Source organism: Podarcis tiliguerta (assembly GCF_965153285.1).
Source record: "Podarcis tiliguerta genome assembly, chromosome: 4".
NCBI lineage: Eukaryota > Metazoa > Chordata > Lepidosauria > Squamata > Lacertidae > Podarcis > Podarcis tiliguerta.
Genome location: NC_139537.1, coordinates 32,555,305 through 32,567,125, shown reverse-complemented (window position 1 = coordinate 32,567,125; position 11,821 = coordinate 32,555,305). Strand labels below are relative to the sequence as shown.

The 11,821-nt window shown below is 41.7% G+C and overlaps 1 protein-coding gene across 3 annotated transcripts in view; it reads left to right on the top strand.

The window, feature by feature from the left end:
* The first annotated feature begins 327 nt into the window (after nucleotides 1–327).
* COL8A1 (collagen type VIII alpha 1 chain) overlaps nucleotides 328–11,821 on the top strand; it is a 98,984-nt gene continuing 87,490 nt past the window's right edge. For 2 of the 3 annotated variants that reach the window (XM_083438358.1, XM_083438359.1), the window contains exon 1: nucleotides 329–579. The gene's annotated coding sequence lies outside the window, so the exon portion shown is untranslated. Of the gene's footprint in view, nucleotides 580–11,821 lie in introns of all 3 variants that reach the window. The other variant, XM_083438360.1, reaches the window with a different exon arrangement.

Here is an 11,821-nt window from a genome sequence, read left to right as displayed (position 1 = left end):
ACTCAGAATCAGCCTAGGAGAATTCTCCAGCCTGCCTTGGGACCTTAGGGTGAAAGGTATTTAATAATAATAATAATAATAATAATAATAATAATACACCATCCTACAACCTATTGGGCAATAAAAACTAAGGTCAGATCCACATAATATAGTTAAAGTACATGACCCCCCCCCCTAAGAATCCTGGGAACTGTAATTCCCTCCATAGAACTATAATTTCCAGCACCCGTAACAAACTACAGTTCCCAAGATCCTTGGTGGGGATGACATCATGTGCTTTAAATAGGCATTGGGTGTGCTTTAAATGCATGATGTGGATCTGCTTTAAATCAGGATGCTATTCTCCCTCCCCCAGGTGCCAGACACCCTCTTCATCCCTTACAGCAAAGTATTTATACTGCTACTCGCCTCTGGCTACTGCCTGACTCTGCTCTCTGCCCACCTACTTTGAACAGCAGCTCCTCCCACCTGGACATAAAAGCTAACTGCATGCTACCGGCAGTTGATCAGAGCACTCTTTCAGCCTTCCCAGCGTGGTGAGCCAGTGATCTCCCCTCTTTGGGACCTTGCAAACTCAAGGTAAGAATGCTCCTACCTCAACTGCTTCAGCTGCATCCAGATGTTGTTGTGTGACATGTGCCAGCGCTGCTGATAATCCTCTTGGGGCTGGGGATGCTTTGTCGGTATTTTGCAACTGACAAGTAGCAAACTGTTTTCAGAATGAAAGAAAATGGCTTAAATTACTAGGAAATGTATAACATCTGTGGCAGTGTTTTTCCTTTCTGTATTTTATATGTATCTATAAAGCAGCAAGCCTGGAAATGTTATTTAACGTTTTAAAATTCTGTTGTTGTGTTAAACTATGTTTCTGTCATTAAGTTATCAACAAAAATGTGAGCTTTCAAGAAGTGCAAAGATTTTCCTTAATACCAGGAAAAGGGCCTGTTGTCATATTTGGGAAAGCTTCCTCCTAACTTTTGGAAAGAGCATCTTTTCGCACATTTTATTGCTCTGCAAATAAGGCATGTTTGGATTGCTGCCTTCGTGGAGGAACACCAGTCAGGTGGGTGTTTGACAACGGAGAGAAGTTGTCAAGCCAGGAATATGCCTCGAGATCGAAGTCCCAATTCCTGAAAATATAGGACAAGCTGTGCTGCACCTTCTTAACGGATAAATTGCGTTAGATATCTCTGCCTGTGTAGCAGCATAAAGCAATAGATCTTCCACATGTTTCTTAGGCAGGGGCCAACAGTGAGCCAGTTATGTTTACATATGCTAGCCTCTATAGAAAGAGTGCTGGCACTGAATTGGAGGCATTAAAAGCAGAGGCTTTGGAAAGCATTTCTTAAATGCACCCCTCTAATTGTCTGTCCACAGAAATGCATTTCGATTTCTAGGGGCAATTCTCACACTGCAAGTGAGCCAAGGCATTAGCCACATAAGTCCCCTTTCTAAAGGAATTCCATCATATAAACCCTAATCCAGGAATGCCTGCATAGAAACACAAGTGATCAGGAATTAGTATTGTGTAAGTAGGGGCAGTTAACTGTATCCAGAAAAACAGGGGCTGCATAGCTTTATATATAACATTTTTGTACTCTTTAAGGCAGATCCATGCCATTTCATTCCTTTTCTGAACCCTGCTTTGCTATTACTGAATATTATTTCACACAGTTTCTCTCTAAATGCAGCCACACAGTTGGTGGGATGCCACAAATCCTGTATTAATTTAGTTTGGGAGGTGTGGTTTGATACAGTAAGCATTGCAATTCTTTTTATAGAGTAAGCAACTGAAATTTTATCTCATAGTAGCAGGAAAAAGTCCAACCGAAAGTTACGTAAGTGTCTGATGTCCTCTGAAATTGCTATTAAAGTACAGAACATTTTGCTAAGCTTTAGAGATGGAGGGGGGGGGGCGAATCTGTACTTTTTGAAAAACAAATTGTGCACACAATTTTTTTGGACAAGAATAGCTCAATACATTCCTAAATTATTTCCTTATTCTTAAACTGTTGTTTGAGTACACTCTTTATTATTATTATTTACATAGACATTGATAATCAAGTTTTAGTCTTTAGCAAAAATAATAAAATGAAACAAGCCACATAACAACTGAGGGGGGAAACTTGCAAGGCTATAATTTAAGGAATGCGCTATCTGAAGAATTCAGGTTAAAATAAGATCCTACTGTGAAATTCCATTTATCATGCAAGTTTTTCTTAACCAAATATGTCTGAAAATGTACTTCAAGTAGTATTCCCAGAAGGAAACACTTGACAAAATGTGTTTAACACAGAATAGCTGCATGTGTTGAAAGTGAGACACTGCTGTAAATCGAGCTGGTTTGTTTGCTTTTGTAGTGTGTAGTGGCAGATTTTTGATTAGCAAAGAGGAATATTCCTGATACAAACTAAACTCTCCTACAGGTGCCTTTCCCGCCTTGAAAAATAGGTCAGGAGTTCAGAGAAGTGTCACTTTTCAGCATTGGACTGACCAGAGGAAATTAAGCAGTGCTTAGCTTCAGAAATGATTATCTATCTCCAAATGTGTTTTTGGGGAGGGAGGAGGGCAGCTTGTTAGAACCATATATTTTATGGCAGTATTGGCACTGAAATCCATCTACAGAGTGAGGTCAATGCAGGAAAGGCTGTTGAGTTAGATCAAGAAAAGAGCACAGAAGTGGAACACAAATGTACCACATTGTAAAAGGGTGGTATTCTCAGCAGTTTCCCAGCTCTCCAGTTGGATACAGGGTGTTGGTGTGTACAGGACTGCTGTAGCCACATCCACACGACATATTTAAAGCACTTTTATTCCACTACGTGTCAAGGCTTCTCCCAAAGAATCATGGGAATTGTAGTTTGCCGGGGTCACTGAACAACTTTCAGCTCTCTTAACACACTGCAGTTCCCAGGATTCTTTTTTTTGGGGGGAGCCATGACTCTTAAACTGGAATAAGAGCGCTTTGACTGTATGTTACAGATGTGACCTGTGATTTCCTGGAATATACTTACTCCATTGTTCAACGCCTCACTGCGGAAAAAGGGTTGGGTCCAGACTTATTCGTATGTAGAGTCGACCTATGGATATCAATGGGACTTGTTAGTCATGGCTTACATAAGTCCCACCATAGGAGCCATCTCTTAGGGGCCGAGGTCCCTTCGCCCCCAAATAAAATATTTGAGGGGGCTGGGTCCCCCCAAAGTTGATGGGCATCAACACACACAGTGTGTGTGTGTGTGTGTGTGTGTGCCATGTGACTCTGCAAGGTGAGGCTTACCTGTCCCCCCTACTTTATTCAAGTTGACAACCCTAAGCCCCACTTATTTCAATGGGTCTAACTTGGAGTATAATTGGGTCTAGAACCAGCCTAGAATTTGAATGCCTCTTTCATAAGAGAACATAAGCAGAGCCAGCTGGATGAGGTCAATGGACCATCTTGCCCAGCATCTTCTTCTCACAGTGGAGCATAGGAGCGCTCTCCTCTCCTGTGGTTTCCAGCAACTTGTATTCAGAAGCATCACTGCCTCTGATTGTGGAGGCAGAGCATTGCCATGATGGCTAATTGAGCCATTGAGATAGCCTTATCCTCCATGAATTTCTCCAGTCTTCTTGTAAAGCCATCCAAGTTGGATGAACATTCTCTGTGACAGAATAGTATTTTGACCTGTTTTACAGTTTGCTCCATATTTTCTGTTCAGAAGATTTTCCTTCCCTCTCACGCTCTCCAAATGTCCTAGCTGTAGTGTTCTGGCTCTCTCAAGAATTCATTGGAGTTCAAAGAAAAGTCAGCAGTTTATTTCACTGTGATACGTAGTCATTTTTAACATTTGCTTCCCCTATGTTTAAGGCTGTTAGCTATTATATTTGGGGGATGATTGTAATTTCCACATAAATTCCAAAATTACAGCTTTCTTACTTGCTTTGAGCCCTCTTGAATTCTAACTGTTGGGTTTCAAATAAGGCAAAGTGAACTGCTGCTTTCCTGATGGATATTCTCCTGCCAGAATGTTATCCACAGTCCATAGTTCTTTTCAGATGGATATATTAATTCGTTTCTCTCTGTGGTTTTCTCATTCTTTTGTTGAAGGCCTGTTCTTATATCCGTTGAATGAAGGGTGGGGGGAACCCTACCTTGTTGGGAAAAACACATCGGTTTAATTTGAGCATTCTTTACAGTAAAGGCTCCCTGCTCCATGATATTCACCCAGGTGTAACACTAAACTATGGTTTAGCACAGTGGTTGCTAACCTTTTTGGACCAATGGGCACATTTTCAACTTTGAGAGTGTGTTGAGGGTTCCAGGCACAAAATGGTTCCAGGGGAGAGGGGATAACAAAAAATGGCTGTCATGGGGAACATGGAATCACACAAAATTAGACAGGCCACCCTGAACAACCTTCCATGGGAATCTTCCACTGGTTCCCGATTGTGGAGATCACACAATGTTGATTTTGCACATGCACACACACACACTGATGCTGTTGATGTCTAATAGCATCAGGGAGCATTCCTCAGCACCAGAAAAAAATATACAAGGTAGAGAGGCAGGGATACTTCCAGTGTCTGGTGATCCTGGGGTGGGTAGTGTGATAGGCTCAAACAGCTGTGGAGAGGGAGTCAGGGCTTGTGGCTCACATTGTGAAGACAGGTAAGCCGAGAGTGCAGGTTGAAGGAATCTTCCCCACCTGGACCCTCCCCAGCATCCTCATCCTCAGGCTGTCCCAACTGTGGCAGAGACTTCCCCATCCCACCGGAGCCCTCCCCTGGTTACTCAGGAAACCATCCACCTACCTCGTTCTGACTTGGCCAGCCCATGACAGGAATGTGAGGTCTGGAAAGTTCCAGGCAGTGCTTAATGCCTACAATGAGAGGAGGAGTTTGGATTTGATATCCCACTTTATCACTACCCGAAGGAGTCTCAAAGCGGCTAACATTTCCCTTTCCCTTCCTCCCCCACAACAAACACTCTGTGAGGTGAGTGGGGCTGAGAGACTTCAAAGAAGTGTGACTAGCCCAAGGTCACCCAGCAGCTGCATGTGGAGGAGCGGGGAAGCGAACCCACTTCACCAGATTACGAGTCTACCGCTCTTAACCACTAAACCACACTGGCTATTTATTCAGACTCAAACCTGCCTGAAACTCCTACTCCTCTGTCTCAGAAGTCAACTCCTCTAAATCCACAGTGGTCTAGTGTTGTGTGCTGATGGTCTCTCAAAATCCTCCACCCTATATGTGAGTGGCGAAACTGGAGGGACAATTTCGCCAAGTTTCTCTAGAGTGAGGAGAAACTCTCCAGCAGGTTGCTAGGGGTGGGGCTCACCTTTAGCAGTGGTACTAACACAGCTTCTGTTTATTTCCCATGGGGTGTGGGTGTGTGAGATTGCTGTTGCTGTTCACTAGCAACACAGGCAATTGTCATGGCAGCATGGCCATCATTTTGCGTCTTCCAGGGCAGTGGGGTGGGGGAGAATGGTGACCATGAAAAATGAACTAAAATGGTGGAGAATGTTTAGAGATAATTATGCAATGTAGTCTTCATTTTTTAGGGGAGTGAGAAAAAGTGGGGGACAAGATAATTTCTCAGAAAAATATCTTGGCTTTAGTTCAGATGAGCAATGGCAGGAATTCAATAAATTGTGAGTGGATCGCAGAAATGTGCCTACTGACCACTCCCCTTGCACTCTGGCATGCATGCCAGCCATGCCCTGTGACAGTGTTCAACATTTGTGAGACAGTAACCCTACAAACATGTAAAGTTCTTCCACTCCCAGTCTGCTGGAAGAACTTGGGCAGGCAAGCTGTATGTGTGTGGCAGAATTCCTGGCCACTAGGGGTCTGAGTGTCATGGCCAGTGGGTGTTTTTCTGGTACCTTATCACACACTCATTGGATGTTGGCATATATGTGGAAGTGGGGGTTCATTTAAGCACCCCTTATGTGGAACCTAGCTTTAGTTATTCAGTGATAAGAGAAAGGTTATTGACACATATTCAAAAGAGCCTTCTTCTGTATTATTTGTGTAATTCAGGGATTTCCCATTAGAAACAGATTAGTTGAGCCAATATTTGGTTTCAGGTGTTACCACCTGCAATGTGCTCTCCTGATATGTTGCCCACTTCCTGCCCTCAGATGTTATCTTAATAGGCTGAACCAATAGCATGACCAGGCATCCTGTAAGATTGTTTTCACAAATGTACGTTTTTGATGTGTGTCATTTGACTGGAACCACATATTGGCTAGAATGCATGTACAACATTCACATTGGCATTCTTCCACTATCCAGTCAATCTGGTGCACTTCAGATGTTTGGCTGGGGATGATGGAAGATTTAGTCCAAACTTCTTGAGGACACCAAGTTGGTGAAGGCTGATCTAGTCCATATTAATTTGCACAAGTGACCTCTTCCAGACTAACAAGTTTCTTTGAGTTTTTGCTTTAATGCAGGGGTGAGGAACCTGCAGTCCTCCAGATGTTGTTGGACTCCAGTTCCCATCATCCCTGACCTTTGGCAAATGCTCACTGATGCTGATGGGAGTTGGAGTCCAAGAAGAACTGGAGGGTCACAGGTTTCCCACCCCTTGTACCTTGTCACTTCTCACTTCTAGCGCATTGATCAGTTAGGTTTGTGGTTTATATCAAGGGGCAAAAGTGATACAGTGTTTACCAGTGGTGATTTTTACCAGGCAAACTAATAGCTTTAAATATGCAGGGAAACACACAAACTTGTTTTCCCACATTAAGACACTGTCTGCTTTGCAAGCCGTTTTGTTTACACGTGCCACATTTCATCAAGTTGAATTAGGAGTTACAGAAAACAGGAAGATGTAAGATTCTTTTTGCCGTTTTAATGATCTAATGAATTGGTCATGCTGCAGTGTTTTGACTTGACTTATTCTACACGCAGAATGGAATTGCAGTCCAGAGAGATCAAAAAACAAGTTGAGGGCTTCACATTTTATATGATAGCTGAGCGCAACAGAACCGAGCCATCTGGAACTGCTAGTGTCACTCCTTTGTAAGTTGTGCTTTCATGGGACATGATTTGGCCAAAGATTTGGGTTGCAATTGTAAACTTCTTTATGAATAAACATGCATGGGCTTGTGTTACACACATCTTATTCTCAATGGGAAAGCGAAGCAATTTTTAAAACCTTTATTCTACCTCCATGTTTAGCTTCATCCTTTTATTTTGCTTAAATTTGCTTTAGTCATGAGGGGTGCAAACTTGACTGCTCTGTAATATGACAAGAGGATGTCAAGGTGTCATGTACCAGTCCATGTACCATGCATAGATAAATGAAAATAACATTATATTATGGGGAAATGCTTTGCAGAAATGTGTATATTAGGCAAAAAGGCATCAAAAATTGTGCTTATTAGGAGAAAGTTGGACTCAAATGCTGATTAATTTTCACAAGCATTTTAAATTGCAAATTGTGTGGAAATGTGAAGTCCTGAACTTAAGAAACCGTGAGAAACCAAAACTGACAGATTAGGCCATCCCTATATACAACCCAGTGGTTTAACAGCATTCATCCTGGGATGGCTAGGATGTAATATCTCATTCTGCCATAGAAGCAGGCTGCATTTAAACCAATTCTTGCCTAAATCTAATGAGTGATCTTTACCATTTCTTTGGAGCAGGTTGCTACCTACAGCAAATTGCTGTGCTTCTTTGTTACAGAAGCCAAGCAGTAAAAAGTCATGTAAGGATGAAAAATCCCTGAGACTGAGGCAGACTAGTTGTGATTGTTATTTGCAGCTGGCCAGTTGGGATGAACCACCCCAAGGCCTACAGATTGACTGAGATTTCAACTCTCCACTTGAAGATTTTGATGATGTGCTGAGTGATCCCTCTAATGGTGTCTTGAAATAGTTATTAGCTGAGCATGTTCCAAAAATGCAGGCTTTAGGCCTCTCTTAAGCCAATGAGTGTTGAGTCAAAACATTTTGTTTCGGCAAGTCAAAACAAAATGTCTCCAAAATGTCCAAACAAAATAAAACATTTACACATTTTTAAAAAATGTCATACTGGAATGTTTCATCTCAAATGTTTCTGAAATTTCGGTTTTAAAAGAACCCACCAAAACGCTTAAAAGATCAAATTTCTCCCAGTTGAAAAGAAATAAGAAGTTTGCAGTTGTTTTTGGAATGGAAAATATATTTCTTACCCAACCCTATGCAGCTGCTGTTTGCCAGCAGAATTTCATAGATGAGTTAGTGGTAATTTGCCCTTGCTAATTCTGTCAAAGGAAGATGAGTTCTGTAAAGGCATGCAAGATGACATAATTTTTCTGAAGTTTGGCGGAAGACAATTAGCAGTGATGAGACAATTTTTCCTTCTTCCATTCCATTTATTCCAGAAGTTCCTCAGGATAGCCTCTCTGTGTTATCCTCAACACCCTGTGGTAGTTTAGAGTGCAGTGACTGGCCAAGGTTCCTGTGACACAGTGGGGATTTGAACCATAGAATATATATATTTTGCACACCGCCTTGGTGGTTTTGCCAAAGGCAGTATCAGAAGTATTTAAAAAGAAGGAAGACAGTTTCAGAGCTGCTCACAATTCAGATTCTAAAAACATATAGCAGAAAAACAGAACAGAGCTGCTTAAACCCCAGTTTGTATTATAGGTACTTTCTGTGACACCTCTTGAAATACGATGCTTATTTTCTGAGACTTTTCTTTATGGCAGGGTTGGGTTGGTTGTTGGGATGGAGTTGGCTTGAATCTGTAGCATGGATGAGAGGTGATTGGGCGACATATAGCCAATTGTTAATGAAAGAAGGAGGAAAATGGAGGATGAAACCATATGAACAAGTCAAAAAACATGTTTATGATTGGTTGCATTACTATCAGGTGAATGAAATGTTTAGGAAAGATGTAAGAGAATGGGGTTATACAGATAAAGATTCGACATTTCAGTCTGAAATAATCAATAAGGAGGTTAAAATCCTTTCAAAAATGTATAATCTGCTGTTAGAATGGAATTTAAAAGATGAAGAGGTAAAGTCGGTTATGATTCATTGGGCCAGAGATTTTGGTTACAACATACAATTGGTAGAGTGGGAAAAACTATGGAAAGAGAATCTAAAATTTACTGCATGCATGTCACTGAAAGAGAATGTGATGAAAATGTTTTACAGGTGGTATATTACACCGGTAAAACTGGCAAAAATGTATAAGACTTGTAATAAGTGTTGGAAATGTAAAGAAAATGTGGGTTCTTTCTACCATATGTGGTGGGAATGTAAGAGAGTGAAAGAATTCTGGGAACTGATATATAATGAATTGAAGAAGATTTTGAAGTATACTTTTACAAAGAAACCAGAGATCTTTCTGCTCGGTATTCTAGGAAATGAAATTAAGAGAAAGGACAGTAAATTTTTTCAATATGCAGTGACTGCAGCAAGAATGCTACTGGCGCAGAGATGGAAACAACAAGAAATACCGACACTCGAAGAATGGAGGTCTAAGTTGTTAGATTATGCTGAACTGGATAAGATGACTGGAAAGATTAGGTACCTAAGAGACCAAAAGTTTACAGAAAACTGGGGGAAATTTGTTAAATATCTGGAGAGCCTAAGTGATGGACAAATAACGCTAGAAGGTTTTAAAAGAGCACTGTGAATATTTGGGAGACATTGTCTAAAGGAAGGTGAAGGAAAAATATATTTAATGGCAATGGGTAAAAAAAGAAATGCGAAAATTTAAATATGGCCACGAAAGATTTGCGGAAAAGCTGAGGGAAGTCAAAACTAAGAACTAAAAGATGGAAATATGAAATGTGAACTATAATTTATTTGTTTGTTATATTTTGTTGTAAACCAATAAAAATTATTTTTTTTAAAAAAAGAATCTGTAGCATGGATATAACCCACGGCATGCAAATACCTTTAGATCCATGCGAAAGTTATTCATTTCTGGTTCTGGTGAGGGGGCGAGATACTGAATGCATCCAGCCCTCTTGTTCTGAGAATTCACTGGTGTTCTGTTTTCCACTTCTCTCTGCTGTCTGGCTGGGTGGCCAACAGCTTGCAGTGCTAAGGCTGCGCACTCTATTCCCAAGGCTGCGAGTACACAGTAAGTGGATGACTGCTATGTCTGTGCATGTGTCTTGGATCATTTGTTCCAAGGTCTTCTCCACAACTGCAGTAGGAAGGCACTCCTGTGACAAGAGAGTTCCTGGTAGCCAAAAACACTCTGCCGACTAGGCCCTGCCAGTGCAGCAGTAACCAAAGCAACCTTCTGTCAATAACTACTGAATATGGGCAGCCTTCACACCATATACGGAAAGTGCTATGACACTGCTGTAAACAGCCATGGCTTTCCTGCAATGAATTCTGGGGACTGTAGTTTGTTAAGGGTGCTGAGAGTTAGTAGGAGACCCCCTATTCCCCCTCACAGAGCTACGATTTTCTGAGTGTTTTAATACCCAATCCCTCTCAGCACCCTTAACAAACTACAATCCCCTCTTAGGAGTATATTTATATAGGGCTAGTTTTTGCATCATGTCTTGTCCCTTGGGTCTTGTATTCTGCTCTCTGAGTTGGTGGTTTTCATTATAGCAGAGACAGATTACACTGGGCAACAATTTTTTACTTTTTGAATGTTGTCTAGATTTCTACAACTGATTTAGGGTATTTTTGCACTGCTGAATCAGGAAATGGCATCCGTTTCTCTCCATCAGGTCAGGTTTTTGTGCTATGTTGATTTGAAAAAAATCAGATCTTGTGACAAAATCGATTACATTTTTGTGGCATTATCAGCTGATTTTTGTCAACACATATCATCCTAAATATGTTTTTAAGAGAAAAAAATGTTTTTCCAGCAGCATATATCGATTACCTGATAGAAACATTGATTACTGTAAACTGAATGGTAGGCATTGTTAAGGGTAAGTACACGTAAATTGCATGTTGCTTCACCAGTTTTCAAACTTCAGGGCTTGAACTTCCGTTTCTTGGAACTCCAGGAATGCTCAGCGGCAGGGAGGTCTCTCTTCAGAGTCCAACAGTAGTCAGCCATCATGACTGCGTCCCAGCGACCCTGATACCTGGTCTACATCTCTTTCATGCCCTGATGGAATCTCTCCCCCTGCTCGTCACTCATTGAACCCAGGTTCTCAGGAAACCGGTCCATATGTGAAAATAGGTAGTGCATCTTGACGCTCATGTTGCAGCCCAGGTTTCTGAAAGCAGTCAGCATGTTGTTGACAAGTTCTGCATAGTTTCTGGCCTTATTGTTGCCAAGAAAGTTCTTCACTACCAGAACAAATGCCTTCCACACTTCCAGTTCCACTTCGCTCATTGAGTTTCCGAACTCTGGATCTCTGATGAGCTGACGGATCTGAGGACCATCAAAGATGCCAGCTTTCAACTTCTCCATGGTCAATCCTGGAAAAGCCTGGCACAAGTAAGTGAAGCAGTCACCATCCTTGTCCAGAGCCTTGGTGAACTGCTTGATTAAGCCGAGCTTGATGTGCAGCGGTGGGAAGAGTATTCTGTCTCTGTCCACCAGAGGGTCATTGATGACGTTCCTTTTTTTGCAAGGCACCAATTCCTCCCGCACAGGCCAGTCCTTCTTCGTGTAATGCTGAGCACGGTCCCTACTATCCCACATGCACAGAAAACATGGGTACTTGGTGAAGCCAGACTGTTGTCCCAACAAAAAGTTCACCATCTTCAGGTCAACACAAATAAAACACTTATGCTGATCATAACCAATTTTCTCCAGCACATACTTCACCGCTTCATAGTTCTCCTTCAGTGTACTCGAGTGAACCAGGGGTATAGAGGCAAACTGGTTGCCGTTGTGTAGC